Below are 12,215 nucleotides of genomic sequence, written 5' to 3'. Positions count from 1 at the left end.
ATTGAGCCCCTCGAGCCTGTTGCAGAGGAACAGGAGGAGGCCATTCAGCCCCTCGAGCCTGTTGCACAGGAACAGGAGGCGGCCATTCAGCCCCTCGAGCCTGTTGCACAGGAACAGGAGGAGGCCATTCAGCCCCTCGAACCTATTACACAGGAACAGGAGGAGGCCCATTCAGCCCCTCGAGCCTGTTGTAGAGGAACAGGAGGAGGCCATTCAGCCCCTCGAGCCTGTTGCACAAGAACAGGAGGCGGCCATTCAGCCCCTCGAGCCTATTACACAGGAACAGGAGGAGGCCCATTCAGCCCCTCGAGCCTGTTGTAGAGGAACAGGAGGAGGCCATTCAGCCCTTCGAGCCTGTTGCACAGGAACAGGAGGCGGCCATTCAGCCCCTCGAGCCTATTACACAGGAACATGAGGAGGCCCTTTCAGCCCCTCGAGCCTGTTGCAGAGGAACAGGAGGAGGCCATTCAGCCCCTCGAGCCTGTTGCACAGGAACAGGAGGCGGCCATTCAGCCCCTCGAGCCTATTACACAGGAACAGGAGGAGGCCCATTCAGCCCCTCGAGCCTGTTGTAGAGGAACAGGAGGAGGCCATTCAGCCCCTCGAGCCTGTTGCACAGGAAGAGGAGGAGGCCATTCAGCCCCTTGAGCCTATTACACAGGAACAGGAAGAGGCCCATTCAGCACCTCGAGCCTGTTGTGGAGGAACAGGAGGAGACCATTCAGCCCCTCGAGCCTGTTGCACAAGAACAGGAGGAGGCCCATTCAGCCCCTCGAGCCTGTTGTAGAGGAACAGGAGGAGGCCATTCAGCCCCTCGAGCCTGTTGCACAGGAACAGGAGGAGGCCATTCAGCCCCTCGAGCCTATTACACAGGAACAGGAGGAAGCCCATTCAGCCCCTCGAGCCTGTTGTAGAGGAACAGGAGGAGGCCATTCAGCCCCTCGAGCCTGTTGCACAGGAACAGGAGGAGGCCATTCAGCCCCTCGAGCCTATTACACAGAAACAGGAGGAGGCCCATTCAGCCCCTCGAGCCTGTTGTAGAGGAACAGGAGGAGGCCATTCAGCCCCTCGAGCCTGTTGCACAAGAACAGGAGGCGGCCATTCAGCCCCTCGAGCCTATTACACAGGAACAGGAGGAGGCCCATTCAGCCCCTCGAGCCTGTTGTAGAGGAACAGGAGGAGGCCATACAGCCCCTCGAGCCTGTTGCACAGGAACAGGAGGCGGCCATTCAGCCCCTCGAGCCTATTACACAGGAACATGAGGAGGCCTATTCAGCCCCTCGAGCCTGTTGTAGAAGAACAGGAGGAGGCCATTCAGCCCCTCGAACCTGTTGCAGAGGAACAGGAGGCGGCCATTCAGCCCCTCGAGCCTATTACACAGGAACATGAGGAGGCCCATTCAGCCCCTCGAGCCTGTTGTAGAGGAACAGGAGGAGGCCATTCAGCCCCTCGAGCCTGTTGCATAGGAACAGGAGGAGGCCATTCAGCCCCTCGAGCCTATTACACAGGAACAGGAGGAGGCCCATTCAGCCCCTCGAGCCTGTTGTAGAGGAACATCAGGAGGCCATTCAGCCCCTCAAGCCTGTTGCACAAGAACAGGAGGCGGCCATTCAGCCCCTCGAGCCTATTACACAGGAACATGAGGAGGCCCTTTCAGCCCCTCGAGCCTGTTGTGGAGGAACAGGAGGAGGCCATTCAGCCCCTCGAGCCTGTTGCACAGGAACAGGAGGCGGCCATTCAGCCCCTCGAGCCTATTACACAGGAACAGGAGGAGGCCCTTTCAGCCCCTCGAGCCTGTTGTAGAGGAACAGGAGGAGGCCATTCAGCACCTCGAGCCTGTTGCACAGGAACAGGAGGAGGCCATTCAGCCCCTCGAGCCTATTACACAGGTACAGGAGGAGGCCCATTCAGCCCCTCGAGCCTGTTGTAGAGGAACAGGAGGAGGCCATTCAGCCCCTCGAGCCTGTTGCACAAGAACAGGAGGCGGCCATTCAGCCCCTCGAGCCTATTACACAGGAACGGGAGGAGGCCCATTCAGCCCCTCGAGCCTGTAGTAGAGGAACAGGAGGAGGCCATTCAGCCCCTCGATCCTGTTGCACAGGAACAGGGGGCGGCCATTCAGCCCCTCGAGCCTATTACACAGGAACAGGAGGAGGCCCATTCAGCCCCTCGAGCCTGTTGTAGAGGAACAGTAGGAGGCCATTCAGCCCCTCGAGCCTGTTGCACAGGAACAGGAGGAGGCCATTCAGCCCCTCGAGCCTATTACACAGGAATAGGAGGAGGCCCATTCAGCCCCTCGAGCCTGTTGTAGAGGAACAGGAGGAGGCCATTCAGCCCCTCGAGCCTGTTGCACAGGAACAGGAGGAGGCCATTCAGCCCCTCGAGCCTATTACACAGGAACAGGAGGAGGCCCATTCAGCCCCTCGAGCCTGTTGTAGACGAACAGGAGGAGGCCATTCAGCCCCTCGAGCCTGTTGCACAAGAACAGGAGGCGGCCATTCAGCCCCTCGAGCCTATTACACAGGAACAGGAGGAGGCCCATTCAGCCCCTCGAGCCTGTTGTAGAGGAACAGGAGGAGGCCATTCAGCCCCTCGAGCCTGTTGCACAGGAACACGAGGAGGCCATTCAGCCCCTCGAGCCTATTACACAGGAACAGGAGGAGGCCCATTCAGCCCCTCGAGCCTGTTGTAGAGGAGCAGGAGGAGGCCATTCAGCCCCTCAAGCCTGTTGCACAAGAACAGGAGGCGGCCATTCAGCTCCTCGAGCCTATTACACAGGAACAGGAGGAGGCCTAATGAGCCCCTCGAACCTGTTGTAGAGGAACAGGAGGAGGCCATTCAGCACATCGAGCCTGTTGCACAGGAACTGGAGGCGGCCATTCAGCCCCTCGAGTCTATTACACAGGAACAGGAGGAGGCCCATTCAGCCCCTCGAGCCTGTTGTAGAGGAACAGGAGGAGGCCATTCAGCCCCTCGAGCCTGTTGCACAGGAAGAGGAGGAGGCCATTCAGCCCCTTGAGCCTATTACACAGGAACAGGAAGAGGCCCATTCAGCCAATCGAGCCTGTTGTAGAGGAACAGGAGGAGGCCATTCAGCCCCTCGAGCCTGTTGTAGAGGAACAGGAGGAGGCCATTCAGCCCCTCGAGCCTGTTGCACAGGGACAGGATGTGGCCATTCAGCCCCTCGAGACTATTACACAGGAACAGGAGGAGGCCCATTCAGCCCCTCGAGCCTGTTGTAGAGGAACAGGAGGAGGCCATTCAGCCCCTCGAGCCTGTTGCACAAGAACAGGAGGCAGCCATTCAGCCCCTCGAGCCTATTACACAGGAACAGGAGGAGGCCCATTCAGCCCCTCGAGCCTGTTGTAGAGGAACAGGAGGAGGCCATATAGCCCCTCGAGCCTGTTGCACAGGAACAGGAGGCGGCCATTCAGCCCCTCGAGCCTATTGCACAGGAACATGAGGAGGCCCATTCAGCCCCTCGAGCCTGTTGTACAGGATCAGGAGGAGGCCATTCAGCCCCTCGAGCGTGTTGCAGAGGAACAGGAGGCGGCCATTCAGCCCCTCGAGCCTATTACACAGGAACATGAGGAGGGCCATTCAGCCCCTTGAGCCTGTTGTAGAGGAACAGGAGGAGGCCATTCAGCCCCTCGAGCCTGTTGCACAAGAACAGGAGGCGGCCATTCAGCCCCTCGAGCCTATTACACAGGAACAGGAGGAGGCCCATTCAGCCCCTCGAGCCTGTTGTAGAGGAACAGGAGGAGGCCATTCAGCCCCTCGAGCCTGTTGCACAGGAAAAGGAGGCGGCCATTCAGCCCGGCGAGCCTATTACACAGGAACAGGAGGAGACCCATTCAGCCCCTCGGGCCTGTTGTAGAGGAACAGGAGGAGGCCAATCAGCCCCTCGAGCCTGTTGCACAGGAACAGGAGGCGGCCATTCAGCCCCTCGAGCCTATTACGCAGGAACAGGAGGAGGCCCATTCAGCCCCTCGAGCCTGTTGTAGAGGAACAGGAGGAGGCCATTCAGCCCCTCGAGCCTGTTGCACAGGAACAGGAGGAGGCCATTCAGCCCCTCGAGCCTATTACACAGGAACAGGAGGAAGCCCAATCAGCCCCTCGAGCCTGTTGTAGAGGAACAGGAGGAGGCCATTCAGCCCCTCGAGCCTGTTGCACAGGAACAGGAGGAGGCCATTCAGCCCCTCGAGCCTATTACACAGAAACAGGAGGAGGCCCATTCAGCCCCTCGAGCCTGTTGTAGAGGAACAGGAGGAGGCCATTCAGCCCCTCGAGCCTGTTGCACAAGAACAGGAGGCGGCCATTCAGCCCCTCGAGCCTATTACACAGGAACAGGAGGAGGCCCATTCAGCCCCTCGAGCCTGTTGTAGAGGAACAGGAGGAGGCCATACAGTCCCTCGAGCCTGTTGCACAGGAACAGGAGGTGGCCATTCAGCCCCTCGAGCCTATTACACAGGAACATGAGGAGGCCCATTCAGCCCCTCGAGCCTGTTGTAGAGGAACAGGATGAGGCCATTCAGCCCCTCGAACCTGTTGCAGAGGAACAGGAGGCGGCCATTCAGCCCCTCGAGCCTATTACACAGGAACATGAGGAGGCCGATTCAGCCCCTCGAGCCTGTTGTAGAGGAACAGGAGGAGGCCATTCAGCCCCTCGAGCCTGTTGCATAGGAACAGGAGGAGGCCATTCAGCCCCTCGAGCCTATTACACAGGAACAGGAGGAGGCCCATTCAGCCCCTCGAGCCTGTTGTAGAGGTACATCAGGAGGCCATTCAGCCCCTCAAGCCTGTTGCACAAGAAGAGGAGGCGGCCATTCAGCTCCTCGAGCCTATTACACAGGAACAGGAGGAGGCCTATTGAGCCCCTCGAGCCTGTTGCAGAGGAACAGGAGGAGGCCATTCAGCCCCTCGAGCCTGTTGCACAGGAACAGGAGGCGGCCATTCAGCCCCTCGAGCCTGTTGCACAGGAACAGGAGGAGGCCATTCAGCCCCTCGAACCTATTACACAGGAACAGGAGGAGGCCCATTCAGCCCCTCGAGCCTGTTGTAGAGGAACAGGAGGAGGCCATTCAGCCCCTCGAGCCTGTTGCACAAGAACAGGAGGCGGCCATTCAGCCCCTCGAGCCTATTACACAGGAACAGGAGGAGGCCCATTCAGCCCCTCGAGCCTGTTGTAGAGGAACAGGAGGAGGCCATTCAGCCCTTCGAGCCTGTTGCACAGGAACAGGAGGCGGCCATTCAGCCCCTCGAGCCTATTACACAGGAACATGAGGAGGCCCTTTCAGCCCCTCGAGCCTGTTGCAGAGGAACAGGAGGAGGCCATTCAGCCCCTCGAGCCTGTTGCACAGGAACAGCAGGCGGCCATTCAGCCCCTCGAGCCTATTACACAGGAACAGGAGGAGGCCCATTCAGCCCCTCGAGCCTGTTGTAGAGGAACAGGAGGAGGCCATTCAGCCCCTCGAGCCTGTTGCACAGGAAGAGGAGGAGGCCATTCAGCCCCTTGAGCCTATTACACAGGAACAGGAAGAGGCCCATTCAGCCCCTAGAGCCTGTTGTGGAGGAACAGGAGGAGACCATTCAGCCCCTCGAGTCTATTACACAGGAACAGGAGGAGGCCCATTCAGCCCCTCGAGCCTGTTGTAGAGGAACAGGAGGAGGCCATTCAGCCCCTCGAGCCTGTTGCACAGGAACAGGAGGCGGCCATTCAGCCCCTCGAGCCTATTACACAGGAACAGGAGGAGACCCATTCAGCCCCTCGAGCCTGTTGTAGAGGAACAGGAGGAGGCCATTCAGCCCCTCGAGCCTATTACACAGGAACAGGAGGAGAACCATTCAGCCCCTCGAGCCTGTTGTAGAGGAACAGGAGGAGGCCATTCAGCCCCTCGAGCCTGTTGCACAGGAACAGGGGTCGGCCATTCAGCCCCTCGAGCCTATTACACAGGAACAGGAGGAGGCCCATTCAGCCCCTCGAGCCTGTTGTAGAGGAACAGGAGGAGGCCATTCAGCCCCTCGAGCCTGGTGCACAGGAACAGGAGGAGGCCATTCAGCCCCTCGAGCCTATTACACAGGAACTGGAGGAGGCCCATTCAGCCCCTCGAGCCTGTTGTAGAGGAACAGGAGGAGGCCATTCAGCCCCTCGAGCCTGTTGCACAAGAACAGGAGGCGGCCATTCAGCCCCTCGAGCCTATTACACAGGAACAGGAGGAGGCCCATTCAGCCCCTCGAGCCTGTTGTAGAGGAACAGGAGGAGGCCATTCAGCCCCTCGAGCATGTTGCACAGGAACAGGAGGCGGCCATTCAGCCCCTCGAGCCTATTACACAGGAACAGGAGGAAGCCCATTCAGCCCCTCGAGCCTGTTGTAGAGGAACAGGAGGAGGCCATTCAGCCCCTCGAGCCTGTTGCACAGGAACAGGAGGAGGCCATTCAGCCCCTCGAGCCTATTACACAGAAACAGGAGGAGGCCCATTCAGCCCCTCGAGCCTGTTGTAGAGGAACAGGAGGAGGCCATTCAGCCCCTCGAGCCTGTTGCACAAGAACAGGAGGCGGCCATTCAGCCCCTCGAGCCTATTACACAGGAACAGGAGGAGGCCCATTCAGCCCCTCGAGCCTGTTGTAGAGGAACAGGAGGAGGCCATACAGCCCCTCGAGCCTGTTGCACAGGAACAGGAGGTGGCCAATCAGCCCCTCGAGCCTATTACACAGGAACATGAGGAGGCCAATTCAGCCCCTCGAGCCTGTTGTAGAGGAACAGGAGGAGGCCATTCAGCCCCTCGAACCTGTTGCAGAGGAACAGGAGGCGGCCATTCAGCCCCTCGAGCCTATTACACAGGAACATGAGGAGGCCGATTCAGCCCCTCGAGCCTGTTGTAGAGGAACAGGAGGAGGCCATTCAGCCCCTCGAGCCTGTTGCATAGGAACAGGAGGAGGCCATTCAGCCCCTCGAGCCTATTACACAGGAACAGGAGGAGGCCCATTCAGCCCCTCGAGCCTGTTGTAGAGGAACATCAGGAGGCCATTCAGCCCCTCAAGCCTGTTGCACAAGAACAGGAGGCGGCCATTCAGCTCCTCGAGCCTATTACACAGGAACAGGAGGAGGCCTATTGAGCCCCTCGAGCCTGTTGCAGAGGAACAGGAGGAGGCCATTCAGCCCCTCGAGCCTGTTGCACAGGAACAGGAGGCGGCCATTCAGCCCCTCGAGCCTGTTGCACAGGAACAGGAGGAGGCCATTCAGCCCCTCGAGCCTATTACACAGGAACAAGAGGAGGCCCATTCAGCCCCTCGAGCCTGTTGTAGAGGAACAGGAGGAGGCCATTCAGCCCCTCGAGCCTGTTGCACAAGAACAGGAGGCGGCCATTCAGCCCCTCGAGCCTATTACACAGGAACAGGAGGAGGCCCATTCAGCCCCTCGAGCCTGTTGTAGAGGAACAGGAGGAGGCCATACAGCCCCTCGAGCCTGTTGCACAGGAACAGGAGGCGGCCATTCAGCCCCTCGAGCCTATTACACAGGAACATGAGGAGGCCCATTCAGCCCCTCGAGCCTGTTGTAGAGGAACAGGAGGAGGCCATTCAGCCCCTCGAACCTGTTGCAGAGGAACAGGAGGCGGCCATTCAGCCCCTCGAGCCTATTACACAGGAACATGAGGAGGCCCATTCAGCCCCTCGAGCCTGTTGTAGAGGAACAGGAGGAGGCCATTCAGCCCCTCGAGCCTGTTGCATAGGAACAGGAGGAGGCCATTCAGCCCCTCGAGCCTATTACACAGGAACAGGAGGAGGCCCATTCAGCCCCTCGAGCCTGTTGTAGAGGAACAGGAGGAGGCCATTCAGCCCCTCAAGCCTGTTGCACAAGAACAGGAGGCGGCCATTCAGCTCCTCGAGCCTATTACACAGGAACAGGAGGAGGCCTATTGAGCCCCTCGAGCCTGTTGCAGAGGAACAGGAGGAGGCCATTCAGCCCCTCGAGCCTGTTGCACAGGAACAGGAGGCGGCCATTCAGCCCCTCGAGCCTATTACACAGGAACAGGAGGAGGCCCATTCAGCCCCTCGAGCCTGTTGTAGAGGAACAGGAGGAGGCCATTCAGCCCCTCGAGCCTGTTGCACAGGAAGAGGAGGAGGCCATTCAGCCCCTTGAGCCTATTACACAGGAACAGGAAGAGGCCCATTCAGCCCCTCGAGCCTGTTGTGGAGGAACAGGAGGAGACCATTCAGCCCCTCGAGCCTGTTGCACAAGAACAGGAGGCGGCCATTCAGCCCCACGAGCCTATTACACAGGAACAGGAGGAGGCCCATTCAGCCCCTCGAGCCTGTTGTAGAGGAACAGGAGGAGGCCATTCAGCCCCTCGACCCTGTTGCACAGGAACAGGAGGCGGCCATTCAGCCCCTCGAGCCTATTACACAGGAACAGGAGGAGACCCATTCAGCCCCTCGAGCCTGTTGTAGAGGAACAGGAGGAGGCCATTCAGCCCCTCGAGCCTATTACACAGGAACAGGAGGAGAACCATTCAGCCCCTCGAGCCTGTTGTAGAGGAACAGGAGGAGGCCATTCAGCCCCTCGAGCCTGTTGCACAGGAACAGGGGTCGGCCATTCAGCCCCTCGAGCCTATTACACAGGAACAGGAGGAGGCCCATTCAGCCCCTCGAGCCTGTTGTAGAGGAACAGGAGGAGGCCATTCAGCCCCTCGAGCCTGGTGCACAGGAACAGGAGGAGGCCATTCAGCCCCTCGAGCCTATTACACAGGAACAGGAGGAGACCCATTCAGCCCCTCGAGCCTGTTGTAGAGGAACAGGAGGAGGCCATTCAGCCCCTCGAGCCTATTACACAGGAACAGGAGGAGAACCATTCAGCCCCTCGAGCCTGTTGTAGAGGAACAGGAGGAGGCCATTCAGCCCCTCGACCCTGTTGCACAAGAACAGGAGGCGGCCATTCAGCCCCTCGAGCCTATTACACAGGAACAGGAGGAGGCCCATTCAGCCCCTCGAGCCTGTTGTAGAGGAACAGGAGGAGGCCATACAGTCCCTCGAGCCTGTTGCACAGGAACAGGAGGTGGCCATTCAGCCCCTCGAGCCTATTACACAGGAACATGAGGAGGCCCATTCAGCCCCTCGAGCCTGTTGTAGAGGAACAGGATGAGGCCATTCAGCCCCTCGAACCTGTTGCAGAGGAACAGGAGGCGGCCATTCAGCCCCTCGAGCCTATTACACAGGAACATGAGGAGGCCGATTCAGCCCCTCGAGCCTGTTGTAGAGGAACAGGAGGAGGCCATTCAGCCCCTCGAGCCTGTTGCATAGGAACAGGAGGAGGCCATTCAGCCCCTCGAGCCTATTACACAGGAACAGGAGGAGGCCCATTCAGCCCCTCGAGCCTGTTGTAGAGGTACATCAGGAGGCCATTCAGCCCCTCAAGCCTGTTGCACAAGAAGAGGAGGCGGCCATTCAGCTCCTCGAGCCTATTACACAGGAACAGGAGGAGGCCTATTGAGCCCCTCGAGCCTGTTGCAGAGGAACAGGAGGAGGCCATTCAGCCCCTCGAGCCTGTTGCACAGGAACAGGAGGCGGCCATTCAGCCCCTCGAGCCTGTTGCACAGGAACAGGAGGAGGCCATTCAGCCCCTCGAACCTATTACACAGGAACAGGAGGAGGCCCATTCAGCCCCTCGAGCCTGTTGTAGAGGAACAGGAGGAGGCCATTCAGCCCCTCGAGCCTGTTGCACAAGAACAGGAGGCGGCCATTCAGCCCCTCGAGCCTATTACACAGGAACAGGAGGAGGCCCATTCAGCCCCTCGAGCCTGTTGTAGAGGAACAGGAGGAGGCCATTCAGCCCTTCGAGCCTGTTGCACAGGAACAGGAGGCGGCCATTCAGCCCCTCGAGCCTATTACACAGGAACATGAGGAGGCCCTTTCAGCCCCTCGAGCCTGTTGCAGAGGAACAGGAGGAGGCCATTCAGCCCCTCGAGCCTGTTGCACAGGAACAGCAGGCGGCCATTCAGCCCCTCGAGCCTATTACACAGGAACAGGAGGAGGCCCATTCAGCCCCTCGAGCCTGTTGTAGAGGAACAGGAGGAGGCCATTCAGCCCCTCGAGCCTGTTGCACAGGAAGAGGAGGAGGCCATTCAGCCCCTTGAGCCTATTACACAGGAACAGGAAGAGGCCCATTCAGCCCCTAGAGCCTGTTGTGGAGGAACAGGAGGAGACCATTCAGCCCCTCGAGTCTATTACACAGGAACAGGAGGAGGCCCATTCAGCCCCTCGAGCCTGTTGTAGAGGAACAGGAGGAGGCCATTCAGCCCCTCGAGCCTGTTGCACAGGAACAGGAGGCGGCCATTCAGCCCCTCGAGCCTATTACACAGGAACAGGAGGAGACCCATTCAGCCCCTCGAGCCTGTTGTAGAGGAACAGGAGGAGGCCATTCAGCCCCTCGAGCCTATTACACAGGAACAGGAGGAGAACCATTCAGCCCCTCGAGCCTGTTGTAGAGGAACAGGAGGAGGCCATTCAGCCCCTCGAGCCTGTTGCACAGGAACAGGGGTCGGCCATTCAGCCCCTCGAGCCTATTACACAGGAACAGGAGGAGGCCCATTCAGCCCCTCGAGCCTGTTGTAGAGGAACAGGAGGAGGCCATTCAGCCCCTCGAGCCTGGTGCACAGGAACAGGAGGAGGCCATTCAGCCCCTCGAGCCTATTACACAGGAACTGGAGGAGGCCCATTCAGCCCCTCGAGCCTGTTGTAGAGGAACAGGAGGAGGCCATTCAGCCCCTCGAGCCTGTTGCACAAGAACAGGAGGCGGCCATTCAGCCCCTCGAGCCTATTACACAGGAACAGGAGGAGGCCCATTCAGCCCCTCGAGCCTGTTGTAGAGGAACAGGAGGAGGCCATTCAGCCCCTCGAGCATGTTGCACAGGAACAGGAGGCGGCCATTCAGCCCCTCGAGCCTATTACACAGGAACAGGAGGAAGCCCATTCAGCCCCTCGAGCCTGTTGTAGAGGAACAGGAGGAGGCCATTCAGCCCCTCGAGCCTGTTGCACAGGAACAGGAGGAGGCCATTCAGCCCCTCGAGCCTATTACACAGAAACAGGAGGAGGCCCATTCAGCCCCTCGAGCCTGTTGTAGAGGAACAGGAGGAGGCCATTCAGCCCCTCGAGCCTGTTGCACAAGAACAGGAGGCGGCCATTCAGCCCCTCGAGCCTATTACACAGGAACAGGAGGAGGCCCATTCAGCCCCTCGAGCCTGTTGTAGAGGAACAGGAGGAGGCCATACAGCCCCTCGAGCCTGTTGCACAGGAACAGGAGGTGGCCAATCAGCCCCTCGAGCCTATTACACAGGAACATGAGGAGGCCAATTCAGCCCCTCGAGCCTGTTGTAGAGGAACAGGAGGAGGCCATTCAGCCCCTCGAACCTGTTGCAGAGGAACAGGAGGCGGCCATTCAGCCCCTCGAGCCTATTACACAGGAACATGAGGAGGCCGATTCAGCCCCTCGAGCCTGTTGTAGAGGAACAGGAGGAGGCCATTCAGCCCCTCGAGCCTGTTGCATAGGAACAGGAGGAGGCCATTCAGCCCCTCGAGCCTATTACACAGGAACAGGAGGAGGCCCATTCAGCCCCTCGAGCCTGTTGTAGAGGAACATCAGGAGGCCATTCAGCCCCTCAAGCCTGTTGCACAAGAACAGGAGGCGGCCATTCAGCTCCTCGAGCCTATTACACAGGAACAGGAGGAGGCCTATTGAGCCCCTCGAGCCTGTTGCAGAGGAACAGGAGGAGGCCATTCAGCCCCTCGAGCCTGTTGCACAGGAACAGGAGGCGGCCATTCAGCCCCTCGAGCCTGTTGCACAGGAACAGGAGGAGGCCATTCAGCCCCTCGAGCCTATTACACAGGAACAAGAGGAGGCCCATTCAGCCCCTCGAGCCTGTTGTAGAGGAACAGGAGGAGGCCATTCAGCCCCTCGAGCCTGTTGCACAAGAACAGGAGGCGGCCATTCAGCCCCTCGAGCCTATTACACAGGAACAGGAGGAGGCCCATTCAGCCCCTCGAGCCTGTTGTAGAGGAACAGGAGGAGGCCATACAGCCCCTCGAGCCTGTTGCACAGGAACAGGAGGCGGCCATTCAGCCCCTCGAGCCTATTACACAGGAACATGAGGAGGCCCATTCAGCCCCTCGAGCCTGTTGTAGAGGAACAGGAGGAGGCCATTCAGCCCCTCGAACCTGTTGC

This window comes from Pristiophorus japonicus, unplaced genomic scaffold, assembly GCF_044704955.1.
Source record: "Pristiophorus japonicus isolate sPriJap1 unplaced genomic scaffold, sPriJap1.hap1 HAP1_SCAFFOLD_30, whole genome shotgun sequence".
NCBI lineage: Eukaryota > Metazoa > Chordata > Chondrichthyes > Pristiophoridae > Pristiophorus > Pristiophorus japonicus.
This window is presented reverse-complemented; position numbering follows the sequence as displayed.